Raw genomic sequence first — 26,245 nt, forward strand, 5'->3', positions numbered from 1 at the left:
TGAAGAGAAGTTTAATGCTGATTATGCTGAGTCTGCTTGTATTGTTAATAGCACAACAGGTAATGTACTTGCTTTTGATGCAGAAGGCTGTGGGTTCTACTCCCACAGTATATAGATGCATTGTTGATACTGTACTGTGTTGTACTTTTTAAGGGGGTAGATGCTGCAGTCCTGAAAATGTCCTCTTTGGTGGAGATACCTAGTAACATTGAACCTGTTATTAGTTTGCCATCCATTCCCTATTGCAATATTACTAGCTTATCATTTTTAATGTAACATAGGCAATGTATTCCTCAATGGCAACAAGCACATTATTTGTAGATGAAACAATTAAATATAAAGTTGTTTGCTAGCAGCAACCTCTTCATTAGTTACAGATATCTTTAATGTGGAATTATTTAGATGACTTTTACTTCTGCAGAGACTGTATATTTACTGACACTGGTGGATTGTAGAAGTTTGAGTAGACTTTTATGATGGAAATGTTCTGAATTGGGCAGTTTTGTCATTATTGGTGCATGCATTTTGTTTCATTGTTTACTGGAAAAATGTTCAAAACGATACATTTAAAACACCATATAACAACTGTACTATATCATACAAGGAATATAATTTAATACAATCAGGAAGGTGTATCAAGGAGCACATGTATGTTTCATGTGCAAGGAGCCTATGATTTGAAAACAGCCCAAAGTTAATCTTTATCTGCCACTGGCCAGATATATTTTCTTTGAATATGGGTTTCAATGCTGTTTCAATGAATGTGAGTTTCAAGGACAGATAAGTTTAAATGCTAAGTCTATTTTCATTGTGAGACTGCATTGATTTGTTTAGCACATGTCTATTAGTGTTTGTGCTGTAAAATATAAAATAAAACTTTTAAATGAAATCCAAATCATCATAGAAGTAAAGCAGTATGCACATTGCAGTGTTTATGGTAAATGGGGTGAAATAGCCAAGTAATGGGACATTGGACTAGCTCCAGGAGGGAGGCCCCATTCGACCATGATTTTGTGAGGGGGGGAAAGGGTGGTAAACTCAAAGACAGTCTTGTCTAAACTATTTCTTTGAACTGTCCAAATTTTTGCAGAATGAATAGATTTTTGCTTCTTATTTTTGGTTTGCTCCTCATAAAATTTGTGATTTTCTGGCAAATCATTTAGGAATGAAGTCACTAAATAATGACAGACATTGAATTTCAGACTTCATACCCTTCAGAAAAAATGCATGCTAAAGCAATACCTACTATTCTATCAACTGTCTAAGTTTATACAAGAGCACTTTTTAGTATTGTTTGTATGTTTTCCCAATATATTTGGCCTTGTCCAGATTTCCTGCGTCAAGAGGATGAGAGGTACGTGCAAATAAATCACTTTATAGAATTGGGTATATCCAAACCTCTTAACTGCCCCTGATTTTGGCTCACATGTTGCTGTCCCCCTAATAATCCCTCTGCAAAATTACAGTTTTGGAAGAAAACATGGAGGGTTTACAATTAATAAATAATTGTAATGATCAGATTTGTAGATTACTTTTATTTCAGAAATGCATGTAGATTCTCTTATTTCGTCAGCTGCTCAAGTTAACAGTACTAATGTTAAAATAGTGTTCCTTCTTTGACAGGTTCCCAACTGTCTTGTGTGGCTATTTTATATTTTTGCATCACATTTTTGGTCCGTTTTTCATAAAATTATGGTTTTCTGGCAAATTAGTGGCAGATCATTAAAGATTGAAGTTAGAAATTAATGACAGACATTTGAGTTTCAGATTTCATACCCTTCAGAAAAGTCATACCACTGCAAGACCTACTATTCTATTATCTTTCCAAGTTTATAAGAGCAATATTTAAAAATTGTTTTTGGGCCTTTGTCTCACTTATATTTATGGTTTTGTCCAGATTTCTTGCTCTGAGGTTGAGAGGTATGACAAATGTGTCAGGGCCATCACCGTCAGCCAGATACATTTCAAATTGTGACATATTTGTTGCACTCCACTCCCCCATGTAGTGACTCTGAATGAGTCCAAGCAAGGCAAGGAACAGTTATGCAGTGTAAGTGTGCAGAGTATCTCTCCATCCAAGGTAGACACAAGTACTACAGTGGCTTTTCATCTGTCCTTGTTTTGCAGAGTGTTCTGGATTTCTATCATATTTTTATACTGTTGATTTATGCTTCTTATTATTCAGAAAATGCATGTTGTTGCAATGCCTGTTGTTTTGTGTTTAAGTAGCAATGCTTTAATGACCATCAGGTAAGCTTGTTTGAGATTGTAAGATCCAAGTAAGCTTTAATAAGAATACTGTTAAAGAATTACCAACATTGAAAGCCTTTTTGTTGTTGCCATGCAGAGAATATCTACATAACTAGATAACATATACGCCTTAGGTATTGAAATGCATATGACAGTATTTGTAATAAAGGACAGGATTATAGTATTTTCAGAAGCTCATTACATTTGTTGGAGACTTGCAGTCATCTTTGCAGGTTTTACCTATAAACTAAACAGAATGCCACTCTATCATGTATGGTCCATAACTTGTGCAGTAGTCCTTTAAGCAATTTATCTAAGCTTGTTTCTTGTTTGCTGTTCATTTTTCACTTTGATCATGCTTTCCCCATAAAACAAGTAGATACTTGTCAGGCAGCAGATCTTTTTTGGATAAGAAACATTTTTACAAGTGGAGGTAGCATAGAGATTGCTACTTTCAGCATGTTACTTGGTACTTTTATATAGCTGAATATAGCTTATAATTAGAACTGCTCTGCAAGGAGAAGTGGTTTGAGTTGAGTGCTGCTTGTTTTTTAATACTTGATTTTGACTGGCATTTCAGTAAAGTATTTAAAAAGTAATTTATTTTGTCATGCCTTAGAACCTTTTGTTTCCATCTAGATATTAAGTAAGCTGTCGTGTAGCTAATGCATTGAAATATTTTTTTCTTCTACACTTCATTTTGTTTTGATTGGACTCTCATAATGATGGTTTGGTGCCCAGGGCAGCGTATTTAATTAAAGTCCCAGGTTTTGTGGTTTTTAGAATAGTCACACCACTTTATATTTGGACACACCCCTTCGCATTGGCCCCACCCATTCAGCTGTCTCCTGCAGCCTCCCTTTGATTTGAAGTCACCAACCGCCACTGGTCATTAGTATACTTATCTATACATATATGGTTTCTCAACCTAATGTCAGCTATAATACTCATAATAACAATGACCTCTGGATTTATAGCTATGACGCACCTGTTAGCATGGAAAACTAATTGGATTATTATTTTGATAACTGCTCACTGTTTTCTAGAGCAGTCATAAGGGTCTTAATCTGTTAAAACTATGTTCCCACTCTCTCCCACCTAGAGTGATTATTATTGCTGGAATATTACACAAGATATATACTAAACATATTGTCTTAAAATGTGTAGATCTTGGTTTATTTATTTTATTTATAGCCTACTGGTTAGTAAATGTTGTAGCCCATGCTGAGATGTTGAGTAGAATGAATTTTAAATATCTAAAGTTCTGATACTACTAATACTAATATGACAAAATTTCCCAGGTTATTGTTAATCTTGCATAAGAATAATTTTGGGATGCTGCCTCTTTCCACCAAAGTTAATCCCTTTTTATTTTCTAGATTTTTAAGTGCATAACTAATTTCATTTTAGCAACTAAAGTGTCTAGCATATCTGCCTTGCTATGGATTTAAAACAATCAGTTCTTATAAAGGAAAATGCTTACATCGTACTTTATCAACTACTTGCACAATGATTTCTTCTCAAATCGTTTCTCACTAAAAGCACAATATTATTATATTTTTAACGCTGTATATTTCATCACTGGTTATTGCATAGGTAATTTCTTTATTTGTAGAGTCCATGTGCATTAGCTTATACTTTTATGGTTTATGAATGTTGCTGTTGTTTTGACAAGTTATCATTTTTGATAAATTATCAAGAGTGGCAAGTGGCATTACTTGGCATTACTGACTTACAGAGCTGAGCTCCACATGTGGATCATCATGTCGGTTGCTGTACCTTATGTAGTTTGTACATTCTCATTGTATTTATTAGGTTTTGCTGATTTTTTTTTCATCATATTTGAAGGGCATTCGGCAAAGTACACTGCTAATGTTAAAGTAACCCTAAGTGTATGCATGAATGAGGGAGTTCCTACTTATGTGCCCTCTAACACAGTGGTAACCAGCTGCTTTCCAGGATAAAATTAAATTCATTATCTTGTTGTGCAGCTCAGTGTGCTGGAGTCTTATAAATTCATTGCCTTGTCTTTTAAGAGTTATTTCCATTTTTTTCTTGGCAGAGTAATTGTTTAGCCTTCTTGGTTTCCGTTGTTGTATTCATATAAATTGCCATTTTAATTTTAGTTAATTTTCTCATATTTATTAAATAAGAGTAACCACTGTCTACAAAAATCTCCTATGAAAGTCACATTCTTTGTCTGTGAGGATATAATACATTTGCTCCCTTAATTAATTATATTATCAGCAACAACTGTGTGACTCTATCAATAACCTGTTCAATTCTTCATTTATCAGTGCACTTAGCAAAGATAAACATTTAATAGTGTAATCATGCTGTTAACATAGACAGATATTTACAAAGGATGGACATATCATCTACTCCATGTGTTACAATACCAACACATTTAATATGCTCCACACATGTATCTACATGTACTGATGAGGGTTACACATACCATCATTCCTTCACGGAAAAGCACTTTAAGGTATCCTTAATAATAATCATGTTCTTCTCTGCTCTGATCCCCAGCTCCTATGCAGTTTGCCCAATATGAACAGAACTCCTGAACATATGGAAATTGTCAGTAGTGGAATGTTATTTCCTTCAAAGATTTCAGCAATGCTTAAAGAACAAGTCTCACTATCAAACATTCTCAGTACAAACCTAACTTCATTGCTATATGGAATTTGTGACTTTTAGAGACAATTTCAGGGATTATGTGCTCTCTTTCTTAAAGTAAGCTGTTTCCCTTCTTTATATTTTATAAAATATTTCTTTCATCAGTGTCAAAGTGAATCTGTCACATGCATGCATGCATATGTGATTATTTCCACATACCTCCTCACTGATGTACATGAAATCCCACAATAATGATCAAAACTTGGGAAAAGACAATTTTGTTAAACACTTTTCTGAGATAAGAAAAATGCATAACAAAGTTATTTATGCACCTTTCAACACAGTTAAGATCTAGTCTTGTGCTAAAACATTAACAGCAGCCAAAACAGATGAGTGCCTGAAGCATTTTCATAGTTTTAAAGCCATAAAAATACTTTACCATCACACACAAAGAGAAAAAAAAAACAAGTGTGGCAAGTGAAGTGTCTAACAGCTTTTAAAGGCATTTGATCATTACGGAGATATTAAACTTATGGTACAATCAGTTTGGTAGTGCTGTTTTGCAGCTTTGAAATCAGTAATACACTTCATGTTCCAACATTTTTTTTCTGTAAGTAGCAGCATATTGCAGCAGATAGAATTTCATGCATATCCCTCAAGGGTACCACTTACTTCTCACATGTACCATTTCACTTGGTATTTATCAAATTTAGATTCAAATTTAGTCTCTCTTGCCACATTATGATTTTATCCATCTATCCATTTTTAGAAAGTGTCATTCAGTAATTTTTGGGACCCACCTGTTTTTAATTACAATTGTGCTTCAATACCTTTTAATGAATAACACTGTGAATTGTCGCCAAATGAGTTGGGAAGATGTTTATATTCTGATTTATAATGAAGCATAAAGAAATACTAGAAACCTGTTTGCTACAAAATTGGCTTTCTCCTTCTCCTTGAAGATGCCCAAAATTGCAGTGATATCATCAAGTTCACAGCAGGCTCATAGCATTGTTTTATTTATTTATTTATTTATATTTTTGCTTCTTTATTGGTTTTGCTTGATTGTTGTATTGAAAGGTGTCTCAGTCCAATAATGACAACCTCAAACCTGTGGACCTCACCAAAGCTGAAGACAGCTGCAGCTCTTTCAAACAAAAATCAGGTGCAATAGAAATCTAATGCAGTTTAAATACTCCGGTGCTTAGACAACTAAGCAGATTGGTTGGAGATAATAATTTATTAATGAGGATTGAAGTTGAAGTAAAATATGTTAAACCTCTGGACTGAGTGAGTTGACATAAACAAGTGCCATTCTATGAGGGACAGTGACAGTAGAGATTGTGTCATGTAATGTTCTCAGCCTGAGTGATAATTAGTTAGGGAAAAGAGTGTCACAAAATAAGTAATAACTTAATTAATGTCTTATGATAAGGTAGTAGCTGGAGTGTTACAGTAGAAAGGTATGCTGGTTCAGCGTGTATTGTGACAAAGTGGGTTAGGAAGATATGAAAGCATGCAATGCTGTATTTGAACATGATTATTACAAAGATTACGTTAGTGTCACTATATTTAAAGGTTTAGTAGACACAATATGTCTAGAGCAAAAATGGATTGTTCATATTATGTGGAAAAATCTGATTATGTGAAACATGGAACTTTCCATATTACCTTGTTTTAGCAAATCTGGATGATAATTGATATTTGACTATTTCTGCTCTTTCATTACACACACATCATGTGGCAGGTACATTCTAATGTGCTCAGGAGAAAAATGTGAGGTGCTGATATAAACTGATCTTCCCAAAAAGGAAGGTGCGGCATGCTTGCAGAGTTTTGTGACTGCTTCAATTAATGAATCAGTTTAAGTTATTTTTCTATAGATTTGTATTGAGCTTACCTCCATTTAGCAGCCACCCATTTTCCCTTCTGTTCGGTATTGTCACACCATCTGTTTTATGGTAAAATATCTTTACATTTTGTGTTTCTGATGGCCAATATTGTCAATATTCCCAAAGTAATTATTGTCATATTGCATAACAGATTTGCAGTGCTATCTGCTCTAGCTGAGATACATTTGAACACCATCTCAAGTGAACAAGCAAGCTGCACTTTTACTTACAGACCATTGTAAATGTAATTCAAAGCACTTGAAATCACATCTGCCATATCTACCATATCAGCCCTGTTTTCAGTTTATAAAGTAACTGATACTGCCTATTTTCTCAGTGTTTTTCCCATGAATCATTACCATTTATATTTTGATTAACTCAGATGAGATCACAGCAGATATGATAAAGATGCTGGGTGAGATAGGGGAGAAATGGCTCCTGAGGGTACTAATAGCAGTGTGGACAGAAAGGCATATCCCAGATGACTGTAGAATAAAGTATACCCATGCCAGTATACAAGAATAAAGGGGACATCCACAACTGTGGGCAGTACAGAGGCATCAAACTCCTACCACACTGCATGAAAGTTCTGGAGAAGGTGATTGATAAACGGATAAACAGAGTAGTAGAATGTAAGATGGGAGATGAGCAGTTTGCATTCAGATCAGGATGCAGCACAAATGTTTGCATTGAGACAGATATTTGAGAAGAAGCTAGAGATGAGGAGAGAGTCCAACTGGGCATTCCTAGACTTGGAGAATGCATATGGCAAGGTCCCAAGAAAGCTGATCTGGGCAGTACTGCGGTGGTTTGAAGTCCCAGAAATATTGGTAGAATTAGTGCAGACTATGTGCAAGGGCCCAATGACTCAAGTACGAACAGTGTTCGGCCTCACAGAGGGGTTCCCAGTGGGTGTGGGTGTACATCAGGGTTCAGCTCTGAGCTCACTGCTGGTCATACTGGTTATGGACTACATTAGCAAACAGGTTGGAGGGGATGGCTCAACAAAGCTACTGTATGCAGACGATGTGGCGGTACAGGCAGACTCTGAGCTAGAATTTCAGCAAAGGATAGGAGAATGGAATGCAAATCTGAAGGCACATGGGTTGAAACTAAGCACAGATAAGACGGTGGTAATGGCAAAAAATTGGGGAAATCAGAAGAAGCTGAGAATAGAGATAGAAGGGAAGATAGTCGAACAGGTAAACAGCTTCAGGTATCTGGGTGGAGTAGTTGAGGACAGGGGTAGTCTGAATGAAGAGCTCAAAGCTAGAATCAGAGGGGCTGCAGCCAACTGGCATAATGTATCAGGGGTAGTCTAGGACAGAAGAATGCCAAAGAAGCTAAAAAGTAAGGTGTACAAGACAGTGGTGCGACCAGTACTACTGTATGGTACAGAAACCTGGGCAGTAAAGGCAGAACAGTTGAAAAAGCTAGAGATGATGGAAATGAAGTGCATGAGAAAGGTGAGAGGATGCACACCATGGGACAGATGATGAAATGAGGACATAAGAGCAGAAGCCAAAGTAGCTCCAATTGCAGGAAAGATCAAAGAGAACAGATTACTGTGGTTTGGACACATGTGTAGAAAAGAAGAAGACAATCTGGTGAGGAAGATTTGGAACAGACAGAAAAAGGTAAGAGGAAGGGAGGACATCCAGCAAAGAGGTGGATGGATTGTGTGAAAAAAGATCTGCGACAGTCTGGCATGAGTGTGGAAGAAGGCAGGAGTGTGGCATTGAATCGAGAGAGCTGGAGACAGTTAACATGATACCCCGACCCTACGTAGAAAAAAAAATGGGAAAAAGGGGGCTGATGATGATGATTTTGATTAACTAACTCATAATAGTTATGACATTATTTAAATTAGATGTGTTTTTTTCTTAGTAAAAATGACAGTAGTTCTAGCTTTCTTTAAGGTAGTCTCCTTTTGTATTCCTTTTGCCAGTTTGTTGTCATTTGATATTTATACTTGGACTTCTCCAGTGTACAATGAGCCTACTCTTTTGATCGAGCAAATAAGTATTCTATAAACCTTGCAAAAATATTAACTTTGTTACATCTTTTTAAATATCTAACAATGCCCTTTACTGCATTTAACCTTAAAATGGTTCTGAAAACTAGTGACTACAATAGTAAATGTCTTTATTTGCAAATTATTAATTATCCATTTAGTTTGCGATCTTTAACCTTTTATTCTTCTAATTTTCTTGTCTTCCATTTTCTTGCCTGATTGTTAAACACTGTTCAACATTTTTTAACATTTAAGTTAACACAATAATATAAGAGCTTTGTCTCACTAAAAATGGTTTCTGTATTTAAGCAAATCCATAGATGGCAAACAGCCATTTTATTCATGCAGGAAGAATCATATATCCAGCTATAAAATTTTAAAATATCAGCGCAGTTTTTAGGGCATTAAAACCTCCATATATGTGAACTGCTAACATAGTTCTAATTTAGGAAAAAACAAGTAGAGGACAGTGGTAACCAATGCCACTGAGAAATGTACCCATTAAGTACTACCAGAACAAAGCAGATTAAGAACAAAAAAGCTTAGTCCTGGTTTTTCATATATGATGGCTACTTACAGACACCAACTACTTAAGGTGGTACTTAAGACAGGTTATATAGAATATAATCAAACCGAACAGATGAGGAAAAGAGATAGACAGGGAAGAGATAAGAGTACGCTCAGTGAGAACTAGAGATCCTATACCTCACCTGTCTAGCAGCTCAAGCAATGACTATCCAGCTACCTGAAAATCTTAGTGCAAAGAATATGGACAGACATTTCTCAGGACAAAGGAAAAAATGAGTAGCACATTTCAGAGTAAATTCTGAAAAATATGTAGAAATTCCAGCCAGCCTTCCTTTATTCTATGATTTATTCTATTGCAGAAATACGTGTGGTTATGAAAGCATATTACAAGAATGAAAATTGTAGAGTACTTTTCAAATATGTACTCTAGAAATAGTGGAGGCTAAAAGCTTCTTGTGGGTTTGAACAAATACGCAGTATTGCAAGGTCAGTTGCTATGTACTGGGTAAAATGACATTGTAAATAATTTCTGGTAGTGAATATCTGTCTTTCGTTCTAATGAAAAGATTTCTTAACTTTCCTTCTGAAGCAGGTAAAGAGATGGTTGTTTATAACTAAAAAGTAACAAACCTTAACTGCATTTATTTTGCACAGTTAGGGTATAATGAAAAAAAAAATCACACAGTTTCTTAGTTGTATGGAACATACTGAACCTTTTATTTTGTTCATGCATTTAGTTCCAGGTTAAAATGAAATTTGTGATGCAACTCTAATCTTTTGGATTAAACTAGAGTTTACTTACTATAAGAGTCAGACTGGATTCAGCATGGGGCCAATAAGAACAATTTACCATGTCTGTATATTTTAAAGAAGAAGAGACCACAGTATTATTGTAGTCGCAGTGGTGAAACATAATGAAACGTAAATGTAGCTATGTAATGAGTCATGGATAAAGAAAATTGCTAGCTAGATCCTATTAATCATGCCATTTTCAGTTTCCATGGTGATGAAGTAGCTATTGAATAAACCATCAGAACAGCATGGAAAGTATCTTAAACGACTGAAGACATGGAACAGGGGATCATCTGTAGACAAAACAGGCTTATCTAAACCAGTAATTGCTTAATAAGTTATTTGTATTTGCAGAAGATAATCTGTTACTGACTAAATGTTGTTTCTTTTCACTAAACATATTTAACAAAAAGGAGGAATGGTAAATCAAAGTGTTTTTTTTTTCTCAAAACATTGAAATGTATTTGCATTAGCACCTATATTTGCACAATGACTGCCCTATTCACACTTTACATAATCTCGTTATCCACATGAGTATTTTTAAATCAATATGACAGATGTTTGCTTAGTTGTGTCATGCACATAAGCAGATATGCAAAAAAAAGATCTAGAAGAAATATTATAAAGCAATGCTCATCTAATCATGTTGTACACCTATTATCTGTAATACCTTTTGACTGTAAATGATAATACAGCCTAACAGCATGCTCTTTTAATAAATGAAATACTCTACAGGAAATAAAGAAAGAAAATGGAAAAACCGCACTGCATTGCATGTCTTTGTTGGGAAAGGGTACTTGACAAAGTCTACACTGTATCTTTCATTTAATATTTTGATAGGTGGTTATTTTAACTAGTGGTCATAGACTTGAAGAGCTTGACTCAGATGCCATAGTTAATCTAGTAGCATGAAAGAGAAAGGAGTCAGTCATGGATGTTTCAGGAAAGGCATTAAGTTTTAAAAAACAGCTTTCATGTCTCAGTGGTTATCAGGTATACCAGCTACACACCCAAGATGCATTACAAGCCTTCTCTATACAGCACAACAGACAAACACCCATTGACAGTAGTCCATCATTACTGGATTCAAACCGCCTCCCTCTGTACATACGCAGTCTGGAAAACACAGTATCAGCAGCCAGCACCACAGAGTAACTCATACAACCACTTTGATGCAGTTCTTTTCTGATAGCATGATATAAATATTGTGTTTTCAAAAATGTTTATTGCCTGGACTAATACAAATCTATGTGGTAATACTCTGCCAGAAAAACTACATCTTCTAAGTGGAATTTTACATAAGGTGCATTGTCATGGACCCAGTTGTACACGACAATACACACACTGACATTATTTACTCAGTTCTAGATTTGAACCCCTTACCTATCTGTTTACACAAGCTGTACAACACATAATAAGCCACAAGTGCCATTGGAGAACTGTGAACTGTAAGGGCACAGTGTGCAATTTTAACATGCTGACCTCGTCAGTGGGATGGAGAGAAGATGTTTGTGGTAAAAGCGGGATAAGGGGATGGGGGCATCCTCTCCCAAATTAAAATTGTCCACTGAGTGGAAGTTGATACAGCACAATAGTTCAGAAATATATACATAACACGTTTGAAGCCACACACACATGTTCCTCACTGTGAGGTTTAAACCTCCTACCTATCTAGCTATAGAATCTAGAGCATACAGTGTCAGCTGCAAGTGCCACATGACAAGTCTGAATCTTAAGGGGAGAGAGTGCACTTTTGTCAATATGAACTCACCATTGTGTTACAGAGGAGAGGTTTGTATTAGAAGTGACATAAACTGCAGTGAGAGCTGTGTGCAAAGTTAAAGTCATGAGTGGAAGTGAATACAACACATCTGTTGTTGAAGCTTTACTTCTATTACACTAGCACCAAACAGACACCCAAGTTCACCAGTGTCATATTCAAACCACTTACCCAGTCAGTTACAGATTCTACAGAACACAGCATTAGCCATAAGAGCCACAGAAAAAGTCTGATGGGGAATTTAATAAATCCTACACAATCTTTTTACCATGTAGGCATCACGCTGAGCTGCTTACACAAAAGTAAGCAAGTTTTAGATTCAGTAAACACTGCTGAGCAGCATATATGCACGTGCCAACATGAGGCAGGTAGGGCGATCTAGCAAGCAGATAGGCAGCTCTCTAAATCCTGTATCAGTGTCCATAGTGTACACAGAAAAATTCCATGTACAGGAATGTAGAGAGACAAAACAGGCTGTAAAATTGTAGATAGATGGACAGAAATTACATACCATGTACAGATATGAGTGAAACTATTCTACGTGTGTCTGAAAAAGTAAAGGTAATAAATTAAATTACATTTATGTTTTTAATAATCTGGGCACATTTGAGCAGTGTGCCACAGTGCACAAACATGCTTTATTAAAAAAAAAAAAAAAAAAATTGGAAAAAAAATTAATATAATGTGACAGAAATGTATTACAGGACCTTGCGTGGAGTATCTTCAATGGTGCATTGGTGCTGTTGCTGACATGGTAGGGCTTTGAAGCATGCAGTTTCCAGTCTGTGAACATAGATCCTTATGCAAATGAGGTAGAGTTACTGAATAGCATAAAGGGGTAATCATGTCCGCATATCCCCTCCGTGTAGGCAGAGAACTATGTTGGTGTTTACAGAGAAGGTAGCTGACATCAGGGGAGAGTGTGTCCAATAACTTCTAAACTTATTTCAGCTTAGCTGTGCCTTTGTGTGGTGCACCACCATGCTGAATATGCCCTTTCAGGGGGTGTGCACTATCTTTTAATCCTTATTTAGTTAAGGGTAGCGTGTTTCCCCATGTTTGTGTGGTGCGCTGCTATGCTGAGCATGGAAACCTGGGGGGGGTGGGACTACTAAGTGCTATGTTTTGTTTGCATCTTAAAGCCAATGACATATTAATTAGTTTTATTCCTGTTTAACTTAAACTAAGGCCATTAAATGATCTTAATGATATACTAGGCAGGTGGAATGCATCATAGATAGCCAATCACACAGTCAGCACCTACAGCACAGCTTTATAAAGTATGCATACACCCTACAATCTGATTTTTCCTCCATACTCTGCTCCATTGGAGTACAGACTTGGGAATTTTAACTGAAAGAATGCTAGGGGCTGCTGCAGGTCTGCTGCATCTGTATGTGCTAGATACTGAAGTCAATGCTGCTGCTGCTGAGAATAGGCCTAGATAGAGAAGGAGAAGAGTGTTCAGGCCCAGGGTATCCTTCCAGGAGCTACAGTAGCTGGACATTGTAGAGCACTACAGGGTGGACAGGGACATACTACAAGAACTCACTGAGCTCTGCCACCCTCAACTCAGACCCAGAGCTAACAGAGGGGAACCCATCCCAGGTGAAACAAAGGTATGTGTAGCCCTTAGGATACTAGCTACAGGTACCTCCCAAAGACCATCTAGGGACATGATGGGGGTCTCACAGGCATCACCACCTAGGGTACTCCACCAGTACTTGGATGCCATGCTACCACATGCCAGTGAGCACATTTCTTTTCCTCTCACCCATGAGATGAGGGCCAGCAATATGCAACACATCTACCATGTAGCATGCTACCCTGAGGTACTGGGTGCCATAGATTGCAGTCATGTACACATCAAGTCACCACTAGGTGAGGAGGGTAGAATCTACATCAACCACAAGGGGTACCACTCCATCAACTGCCAGGTCATGTGCAATCACAACGTACAGCAAATAAAGCAGAACCAGTATGTCTCCAAAACCACTCGAAGCCGATAGATCCAAAAGCACACTTTATTGTAAAATACGAAAAATAACACATAGGTTGAGCGCTTTCATCTGTGACATACAGATTTCATCAGAACCAATGAAACAGCAGCAGTTCATACATTTTATATCTTACTTGGCGCCAAAATTCTTAAAGCAGCAATGTTCCCTTAATAAAACACTATAATAAAAAAATTTTATAATAAAAACATTTTGTAAAAAAAACATTAACATCTAGTACACTAAGCAATGAAGCTAAAAATGTATAAGTAAAATAGCCTATGAAAAAATCTACCTATTGAGGAAAGTTCTAGCAGGACTAAATATTAAACTATATTAGATATATTCCAAATATCCCTGTATGTTCAATTTTAAATGACTTGAATGTCCCAAAGGGGTGATGTGTATGACCAAATGTAAACAATTCCCCTAATTGATGGAGAGACTGCCTCGTATATTTCTACAACAGTCAAAGATGAATTTGAAATAACAATACTGTACTTAATACATAATCACATAATCCACAAGGTTGTCACAATTAAATATTTACAATAAAACGCATATGTAGTTTAAGCATATATGTCATAAGTCACAACTGGAAAACCTAACTCAGCGCTAAAAAAAGTTTCAAACTGATAAAGTCGTTAATACCTGGTGGTGTTGTGGCATCTGTACATATTTGCCATTTACTTTCTATCCAGGCTAGGTATGTCTTCCAATTCCCTCCTCTATCACTGACCTTAACTTGATCAATTATGGAAAACATAAACTTGTGTTCTGTCCCCTTTTCCAGAATATGTCTGAATAAAGCATTTTTGGAATCTCCCTTTTTTATCCTGTACATATGCTCATATATTCGTGTCTTGATCTTTCTCTCCGTTTTGCCTATATAAAAGGCCGGGCATTTTGTACAGGTAGCTATATACACTATACGCTGGGAGTTACAATTTCCAGTTAAACATTTCACCTTGGTATGCATTATATTACCTAATCTAATTGTTTGTGTTGTATTGATGTATGTACATTGTTTGCACGAGCCACATTTTCTAGTACCCTTTGTCCCCATTTTACTTTTACTTTTCGTTCCCCACTCCAGTAAATTTTTCATGTTGCTTCCAGTTTTATATACAGTGCATATCTCTGTTCCAACTATACTGCCTATAGGGCCTGTAGTGGTGATTAGGTTCCAATGTTTTTTAAGAATTTCAATAATCAAGTTGGCAAACGGGTTAAATCTTATCACACAGGCTTTTTTGTCCCAATCCTTTCTGGAATTACTCTGAATTGTACTGGTACATCCTAACAATGGTTTGTATTTATGGTCCCATTGGGATTTTCATTATGTTGTTATATTACCCAGCAACTTTTTTGGATATCCCCTATCTGTGAATAGTTGAGTAATTGTATCTATTTCACTATGCATGACTTCAAGGGTAGATGACATCCTCGCTGCTCTAATACACTGGCCCTTCACAATATTTTTGAATATATGACGTGGATGGCAGCTGGAAAAATGAATGTAATCATTGGAAAAAGTGGGCTTCCTGTACAATCTGGAAATAAACCCCGTGCCAGTGTTTCCTATCCACGTATCCAAATATGCAATACCCTTCTTGTCATATTGTGACGTGAATCTCAAAAAATCTGTGGTGTTATTTAGATATTCCAAAAAAATAGGAATCATGTCTGTTGGTCCAGTCCAAATAATGAACACATCATCCAAAAATCTGGTATATAACCGTATATACTTGAAAAAATCACTTGTGAAAATGTGTTGGTTCTCCCACTCGAGCATGACCATGTTGGCGAAGATCGGAGCACAGGACGCTCCCATGGCCACCCCTCGTGATTGTCTGAAGAATTCTCCTTGATGCTCTATATAGTTGTGTTCCAACACCAGACTCATCATGTCCATAATGAGATTGACTCTGTCCCAGCTACCTCCTAGATATTTACTTAAACTGCTCTGGAAATATTCTAATCCCGGAGTTGCTGGAATGCTGGAGAATAAATCTTGGACATCTATGGTAAGGAACGTCAAATTCTCATCCCATACATCCTTTGTAAGTTTACTCAAAAAGTCCCAGGAATCTTTGACCAGATGGTCTACTTTGGTGTAGATAAGTTTAGTCCAATGGTCAATGGTAGTCCCTATCTTGAATGTTTTTGACTTGGATCCTGAGATGATAGGTCTGAAAGGTGGTTTGAGCTGATTCTTGTGGATCTTAGGGATTCCTATAATATGGGCCATTATCGGATATTCAGTTCTTAAGTATTCATATAATTCACTGGTGATGTGATTATCAAGCAAATACTCTTCTATCACATGATCTATGCGTCTGTACCCGATGTTAATCTGGTTTTGAGAGACCTGTTCGTAGTTGCCTGATTCATATAAGATACTGTTGATTTCTTTATAATAATGAGAACTCTCAAAAATAACAACCCCTCCACCCTTGTCAGGTTTCATGATTCTAATCTTGTTGTTCATGATGAGTCCATTCAAGCACTTTCTTTCACCTTCTGTTAAATTGTCTCTAAATACATGTTCTTCGCCTTTGTTATTCCTAATCTGTTTGTATAAATGGTAAATGTCATGACAAACCATTTTTTCATATATTGCTACCTGTGTATTCATGTTAGGTATGTATGTACTTTTTCTCACTAAGGATTTTTGGTTCTTGCCAACATATGTCTTGTTGGGGTGATCATTAAATTGGATGGCTAGATTCAGCCTTCTACAAAAAAGCTTGATTTCCTTGATGAGATCAAACAAATTGAGCTTGACAGTGGGAATATATTTCATGCCTTTACTGAAGAGGGATATGAGATCGTCAGTAACAGGGATGTCCGTGTAGTTGTAAACATTGAAACCCTGATAACTTCTAATACTCGGCCCTTTATCATTGTCCGTGTCCAAAATAACCTTGTCAACAGAACTAGGTGCTAGGGAAGTCAACTTGGTGAAATCTGTGTCCCGGTCTATAATATGTCCTACTACTGAAGCATCTACTGTAGTAGAGCTATGGTTACACTTTAATATCTCCTTTGCTGTTTCTTTGGGGCAGGAAAAAAGCGGCCCCCTTGAAAATTTTCCTCATCATTTCTCCGCATGTACCTCTTGTTACCTCTGGGGTGTATCACCTCAAACAACCCTTCATTCTCTCTATCATAATGTGGCCAAACATATGCTCTTTCATTTCTGTATGAATCCATATCTCGGTCCAATTTATGCAATTTCCTTTCGTATACATTTTTAACTTTGACTGTAGCCTGATTGAACTGAGTGGAATAACAGTCATACCATCTTTCAAACAATTCATCCTGTATAATAGATTCATTTAAGTTATACACTTCTTCTAAAAGTTCATTAGCTTTTTGTTCGTTATGTTTTATAAGACATTTCATGTATGTATACCCAAATTCATCAAACATTTGGTTAAAATCAGAAATGATACTGGAATCTATCTTAATACCCAAAGGTAATTTAAAAAACCTAAGTCCTTTTGGCACTATTTTTAAGCCTATACACTTCTCAAAATAGGCATTATCCATCCTCACACATTTTAATTGTATCAATTTCTTTCCCAATAAATAAATTCTAGATTTAATATCATCTTTTTTGTTCTTGTTAATCATAACAGGAGTTTCTTTAAATTGCCCCTTTAAATTAAGCTTGTTCATGAAATCAAATTTGTCTGATACAAATTCATTGAACATATTAAACAGCCCTGTATCTTTAGATTTTTTGTCCATTCTTTTAATATACGAGCTTTTGGGGCTAGATAATAAATCATTATTGACAGTACCTTTGTTGCTGTGTGATGCCATATTGGCCACTGCTGAATAAGTCCTTAAATTCTCGTTGTGCCGTTTAGGGCGTGCACCCAATCTCTCATTCTCCGTGTTAATGTTGACCATACTAAAATCGAAAGTGAAATCCTCCTCTAGTGATATGTTTGCTGTATTGGCAACCAAATCTATGCGCTGTTTGTTTTCCGCTACTGGCGCCTCTCCCTGTCCATTGGGAATGTCACTAGCATAGCTGCAGTCTGCCGCTTCATCTACGATAATCAGTTTAGCTCTTACGGTATCTGTATTATAGTCACCGTTCCGAACTGCTGCAAAATCAGAAGTGCAGTGTTTGTCAGCTTGAGCCTCCGCTCTCCAAAACTACTGCCGTAAGTTTATTCACCATCTCCAATAGCTTGTTGACGTCACCTTTAAGCGACGTAACCTCCTCACGAAGTGCTTTGTATTCCTCTGGCCTCAATGAAGTGTTCGGAGAACCCTCTTCTGCCATCCGACAACTGGTAAAAAAGAAGAAGGCACAAATCAATCACAACGTACAGCAAATAAAGCAGAACCAGTATGTCTCCAAAACCACTCGAAGCCGATAGATCCAAAAGCACACTTTATTGTAAAATACGAAAAATAATACATAGGTTGAGCGCTTTCATCTGTGACATACAGATTTCATCAGAACCAATGAAACAGCAGCAGTTCATACATTTTATATCTTACTTGGCGCCAAAATTCTTAAAGCAGCAATGTTCCCTTAATAAAACACTATAATAAAAAAATTAGCTTCATTGCTTAGTGTACTAGATGTTAATGTTTTTTTTACAAAATGTTTTTATTATAAAATTTTTTTATTATAGTGTTTTATTAAGGGAACATTGCTGCTTTAAGAATTTTGGCGCCAAGTAAGATATAAAATGTATGAACTGCTGCTGTTTCATTGGTTCTGATGAAATCTGTATGTCACAGATGAAAGCGCTCAACCTATGTATTATTTTTCGTATTTTACAATAAAGTGTGCTTTTGGATCTATCGGCTTCGAGTGGTTTTGGAGACATACTGGTTCTGCTTTATTTGCTGTACGTTGTGATTGATTTGTGCCTTCTTCTTTTTTACCAGTTGTCGGATGGCAGAAGAGGGTTCTCCGAACACTTCATTGAGGCCAGAGGAATACAAAGCACTTCGTGAGGAGGTTACGTCGCTTAAAGGTGACGTCAACAAGCTATTGGAGATGGTGAATAAACTTACGGCAGTAGTTTTGGAGAGCGGAGGCTCCGCTCAAGCTGACAAACACTGCACTTCTGATTTTGCAGCAGTTCGGAACGGTGACTATAATACAGATACCGTAAGAGCTAAACTGATTATCGTAGATGAAGCGGCAGACTGCAGCTATGCTAGTGACATTCCCAATGGACAGGGAGAGGCGCCAGTAGCGGAAAACAAACAGCGCATAGATTTGGTTGCCAATACAGCAAACATATCACTAGAGGAGGATTTCACTTTCGATTTTAGTATGGTCAACATTAACACGGAGAATGAGAGATTGGGTGCACGCCCTAAACGGCACAACGAGAATTTAAGGACTTATTCAGCAGTGGCCAATATGGCATCACACAGCAACAAAGGTACTGTCAATAATGATTTATTATCTAGCCCCAAAAGCTCGTATATTAAAAGAATGGACAAAAAATCTAAAGATACAGGGCTGTTTAATATGTTCAATGAATTTGTATCAGACAAATTTGATTTCATGAACAAGCTTAATTTAAAGGGGCAATTTAAAGAAACTCCTGTTATGATTAACAAGAACAAAAAAGATGATATTAAATCTAGAATTTATTTATTGGGAAAGAAATTGATACAATTAAAATGTGTGAGGATGGATAATGCCTATTTTGAGAAGTGTATAGGCTTAAAAATAGTGCCAAAAGGACTTAGGTTTTTTAAATTACCTTTGGGTATTAAGATAGATTCCAGTATCATTTCTGATTTTAACCAAATGTTTGATGAATTTGGGTATACATACATGAAATGTCTTATAAAACATAACGAACAAAAAGCTAATGAACTTTTAGAAGAAGTGTATAACTTAAATGAATCTATTATACAGGATGAATTGTTTGAAAGATGGTATGACTGTTATTCCACTCAGTTCAATCAGGCTACAGTCAAAGTTAAAAATGTATACGAAAGGAAATTGCATAAATTGGACCGAGATATGGATTCATACAGAAATGAAAGAGCATATGTTTGGCCACATTATGATAGAGAGAATGAAGGGTTGTTTGAGGTGATACACCCCAGAGGTAACAAGAGGTACATGCGGAGAAATGATGAGGAAAATTTTCAAGGGGGCCGCTTTTTTCCTGCCCCAAAGAAACAGCAAAGGAGATATTAAAGTGTAACCATAGCTCTACTACAGTAGATGCTTCAGTAGTAGGACATATTATAGACCGACACAGATTTCACCAAGTTGACTTCCCTAGCACCTAGTTCTGTTGACAAGGTTATTTTGGACACGGACAATGATAAAGGGCCGAGTATTAGAAGTTATCAGGGTTTCAATGTTTACAACTACACGGACATCCCTGTTACTGACGATCTCATATCCCTCTTCAGTAAAGGCATGAAATATATTCCCACTGTCAAGCTCAATTTGTTTGATCTCATCAAGGAAATCAAGCTTTTTTGTAGAAGGCTGAATCTAGCCATCCAATTTAATGATCACCCCAACAAGACATATGTTGGCAAGAACCAAAAATCCTTAGTGAGAAAAAGTACATACATACCTAACATGAATACACAGGTAGCAATATATGAAAAAATGGTTTGTCATGACATTTACCATTTATACAAACAGATTAGGAATAACAAAGGCGAAGAACATGTATTTAGAGACAATTTAACAGAAGGTGAAAGAAAGTGCTTGAATGGACTCATCATGAACAACAAGATTAGAATCATGAAACCTGACAAGGGTGGAGGGGTTGTTATTTTTGAGAGTTCTCATTATTATAAAGAAATCAACAGTATCTTATATGAATCAGGCAACTACTTAACAGGACTCTCAAAACCAGATTAACATCGGGTACAGACGCATAGATCATGTGATAGAAGAGTATTTGCTTGATAATCACATCACCAGTGAATTATATGAATACTTAAGAACTGAATATCCGATAATGGCCCATATTATAGGAATCCCTAAGATCCACAAGAATCAGCTCAAACCACCTTTCAGACCTATCATCTCAGGATCCAAGTCAAAAACATTCAAGATAGGGACTACCATTGACCATTGGACTAAACTTATCTACACCAAAGTAGACCATCTGGTCAAAGATTCCTGGGACTTTTTGAGTAAACTTACAAAGGATGTATGGGATGAGAATTTGACGTTCCTTACCATAGATGTCCAAGATTTATTCTCCAGCATTCCAGCAACTCCGGGATTAGAATATTTCCAGAGCAGTTTAAGTAAATATCTAGGAGGTAGCTGGGACAGAGTCAATCTCATTATGGACATGATGAGTCTGGTGTTGGAACACAACTATATAGAGCATCAAGGAGAATTCTTCAGACAATCACGAGGGGTGGCCATGGGAGCGTCCTGTGCTCCGATCTTCGCCAACATGGTCATGCTCGAGTGGGAGAACCAACACATTTTCACAAGTGATTTTTTCAAGTATATACGGTTATATACCAGATTTTTGGATGATGTGTTCATTATTTGGACTGGACCAACAGACATGATTCCTATTTTTTTGGAATATCTAAATAACACCACAGATTTTTTGAGATTCACGTCACAATATGACAAGAAGGGTATTGCATATTTGGATACGTGGATAGGAAACACTGGCACGGGGTTTATTTCCAGATTGTACAGGAAGCCCACTTTTTCCAATGATTACATTCATTTTTCCAGCTGCCATCCACGTCATATATTCAAAAATATTGTGAAGGGCCAGTGTATTAGAGCAGCGAGGATGTCATCTACCCTTGAAGTCATGCATAGTGAAATAGATACAATTACTCAACTATTCACAGATAGGGGATATCCAAAAAAGTTGCTGGGTAATATAACAACATACGTAAAATCCCAATGGGACCATAAATACAAACCATTGTTAGGATGTACCAGTACAATTCAGAGTAATTCCAGAAAGGATTGGGACAAAAAAGCCTGTGTGATAAGATTTAACCCGTTTGCCAACTTGATTATTGAAATTCTTAAAAAACATTGGAACCTAATCACCACTACAGGCCCTATAGGCAGTATAGTTGGAACAGAGATATGCACTGTATATAAAACTGGAAGCAACATAAAAAATTTACTGGAGTGGGGAACGAAAAGTAAAAGTAAAATGGGGACAAAGGGTACTAGAAAATGTGGCTCGTGCAAACAATGTACATACATCAATACAACACAAACAATTAGATTAGGTAATATAATGCATACCAAGGTGAAATGTTTAACTGGAAATTGTAACTCCCAGCGTATAGTGTATATAGCTACCTGTACAAAATGCCCGGCCTTTTATATAGGCAAAACGGAGAGAAAGATCAAGACACGAATATATGAGCATATGTACAGGATAAAAAAGGGAGATTCCAAAAATGCTTTATTCAGACATATTCTGGAAAAGGGGACAGAACACAAGTTTATGTTTTCCATAATTGATCAAGTTAAGGTCAGTGATAGAGGAGGGAATTGGAAGACATACCTAGCCTGGATAGAAAGTAAATGGCAAATATGTACAGATGCCACAACACCACCAGGTATTAACGACTTTATCAGTTTGAAACCTTTTTTAGCGCTGAGTTAGGTTTTCCAGTTGTGACTTATGACATATATGTTTAAACTACATATGCGTTTTATTGTACATATTTAATTGTGACAACCTTGTGGATTATGTGATTATGTATTAAGTACAGTATTGTTATTTCAAATTCATCTTTGACTGTTGTAGAAATATACGAGGCAGTCTCTCCATCAATTAGGGGAATTGTTTACATTTGGTCATACACATCACCCCTTTGGGACATTCAAGTCATTTAAAATTGAACATACAGGGATATTTGGAATATATCTAATATAGTTTAATATTTAGTCCTGCTAGAACTTTCCTCAATAGGTAGATTTTTTCATAGGCTATTTTACTTATACATTTTTAGCTTCATTGCTTAGTGTACTAGATGTTAATGTTTTTTTTACAAAATGTTTTTATTATACATTTTTTTTATTATAGTGTTTTATTAAGGGAACATTGCTGCTTTAAGAATTTTGGCGCCAAGTAAGATATAAAATGTATGAACTGCTGCTGTTTCATTGGTTCTGATGAAATCTGTATGTCACAGATGAAAGCGCTCAACCTATGTGTTATTTTTCGTATTTTACAATAAAGTGTGCTTTTGGATCTATCGGCTTCGAGTGGTTTTGGAGACATACTGGTTCTGCTTTATTTGCTGTACGTTGTGATTGATTTGTGCCTTCTTCTTTTTTACCAGGTCATGTGCAATGCCCAAGGCATTATTGTAAATGTGTGTGCTGGCAACTCTGGCAGTTATCATGACTCCCATATCTGGCACACATCACAGCTGTACCAGAAGGGCTTCTGAAGTCACAGTTCCAGTGCCTTGATATATCTGGTGGAGCTCTGCAGTACACTGCAGCCACATGTGCACAGATATTCACAGTATGTGCCATGCTACACAGTATGATCCTGTGGAAACAGCTGCAGCAGGATCAGCGAAGGAAAGGCATACACAGACCCCCACCAGCACCTAGGTCACCACAGCCACACTCACTGGAGGACTCGGAGAAGGAACCTCCTGATGATGTCACTGTAGGCAGACGTAGGCACATCCAGTATGCCCTGGCTTTGGCTAAGAGACAGCACATAGCACATTCACTGACAACCTAGGGCCCTAGGGACTGACACCTTACTTCTACTCACATACATATAGTAAAATTGTTGATGCCAGGTAACCCACACAACCTGTACCTACCCATGTATTGGACGGCTACTGCTTGCATCACACAGAGTCAGCTCTGAACTACAGTTCTGTCAACTGCTGCATTCGTAAGGTAAGTCTCTAACTTACATACTACTTGTCAGGATTAATATAATATGGTATCGTATGTATGGATCTGCTGCATTTATGCAAGGAAATATAGTGGGCTGTTTGGACAACTGTAACATCCATGTGGGACTACAGATACCCAGTCCAATAGTATGTGTCCCCTAATAATCAGTAGGCCTCATGGTTGGAATATTCACTACATCAGTCAAGGGAGATGTTAAACAGTGGGGTCACATGATATTTGGACTACTGTCTATCCCAGTAGGTCATGTGCTGTTTGTTCCCCCACCCCCAAACACAGCAATGTTCCCATATAACTACATTAACAGTAAGTCAGCAATGGTATATCAGCAGACCAGGAAATCTCAGGGCTGTAACATAGTACTCCAGCACATTGTATGTCTCACCTCAGTCACATATTAAGTACAGAAGACATCTGGGAATGCTGTGGACATTTTGAGTGAAGTGCAGTACTGTAGAAACAGGGACAGATGTCAATGTGTGTAACATACCTCCCAACCTTATAGTGCAAGAAATCTGGACAAAGCCTGACAAAATGGGTGACAAAGGCCCACAAATAGAGACATATTTTAAATATTGCTCTGATAAACTTACAAAGTTGTTAGAATAACAGAGTTTGTTTCAACAGACATTTTTCTGAAGGATTTGAAGTCAAAAACTCAAATGTATGTCATTACTTAGTGACTTCAGTCCTCAATTCATCCAAGTGATTTTCCAGAAAAATAAAGTTTTATGAGGAACAGACCAAAATTATGAGCCAAAATTCTGGGCATTCTGCGAAACTCTGGACAGTTGAGAGATATAGTCTGTAACACACAAAATCCTGAACTGGACTACAGGTAGGTGTGGCCTGGAGTCACTTTATAAGTACTGACAGTCACAGTGGGCATACCCAAACACAGTTAAAATGAGCGCAATTCTGTTGCCCCTTCATCATGACCTGTTATGTATAGATATATCTATACATACTGACATATATGTATACATATCCTTCTGCCACTATCTCTGTCTCACACATACATATTATATTTATCGCTATGCAGTGTCAAATAGGCATATACCAATATATATATAGCTATATATACATATATATATATATATATATATATATATATATATATATATATATATATATCACAATGATACATAGATTCTCCCCATATATCTACATGACGCATATACATATCATACACACACAGCTACATTTATATATACATTCCTGCTAATTATATAAATATATGTGTGGATGTCTGTGTTATCATACATACCATAATAATGGTGAGTAAATCTGCACTATCACACATCCATACTGTTGCTATAAGGATCCAAACTAAGGGCGCAACAGTACATAATCCACTTACCTACAGACCCCTGCACCTGCTGGATGTCACCACAAAGAGAGAAGCACATGAGCAGGTGGTATAATGTATAATGTTGTCAACATACACATGAATAGGGCACATTGTTCCTGCCCACAGATTTGCTTATCTAACTGCAAGCAGCCACATATGTCCATACTGGTAAGTGTACATGCATAGCTAGGATAATAACAGTTATCCCACTGCTAGAGTACTAGATGCAGATAATAGTATGAAGCAATATCACTCTGCAGGCCACAGATGCTGTTCAAACAAGCCTACTTTGTGTAATGCACAAGTACTGTGCCTGCTATCACATATGTAACAGACTCAGCCTGTGGCACATGCGATAAGTACTATGATCTATAGTAAATAAGATTAGATAGGTAGGGGTTCTAATCTCACTGCAGGCTCCTTGGTACACATCTCTTTGTGTGTGTATCCCCCTGCAGTACAACCAACATACCCTCATGGGCTATCCACCCACAATGGTTATGAACTTTTTGGCCCTGTAACTTCCTGCTGGCCTCCAAACTGCCCTCTTCTACAAGGCCTGATGATGTCACCCAAAAGACTACCAGCTGACAGTGAAGTATCAGATTTAAACCACAGTGCATGCAAAAAATACCATGATCTCTAGTGTGTAAAACTACATAAGTAGGGGTTCTGCCCTCTTCTACAAGGCTTGATGATGTCATCCACCTTAAGGCTACCAACTGACAGTGCAGCATCATCAACTGTGACACATGCGATAAATATTGTGATCTATAGTGTGTAAGCCTAGATAGTTAGGGGTTCTAAACTCTCTCCAGGCTACTTGGTGTGTGTGAGTGTGTGTGTGTGTGTGTGTGTGTGTGTGTGTGTGTGTGTGTGTGTGTGTGTGTGTGTGTGTGTGTGTGTGTGTGTGTGTGTGTGTGTGCGTGCGTGTGTGTGCGTGTGTGTGTGTGTGTGTTTATGTCCAGATAGCATAAATATGATCATCTTGGTAACTTAGAAATAGGTAGGGTTTTACAGTACTTTATTTGTAACATCTGATGTGCCCCCCCCCCACAATACACATATATATCCAAATCCTTGTTATGTGTACACATCAGATAAATATG

Source organism: Protopterus annectens, chromosome 10.part0 (assembly GCF_019279795.1).
Source record: "Protopterus annectens isolate FY-2018-M chromosome 10.part0, PAN1.0, whole genome shotgun sequence".
Taxonomy (NCBI): domain Eukaryota; kingdom Metazoa; phylum Chordata; order Ceratodontiformes; family Protopteridae; genus Protopterus; species Protopterus annectens.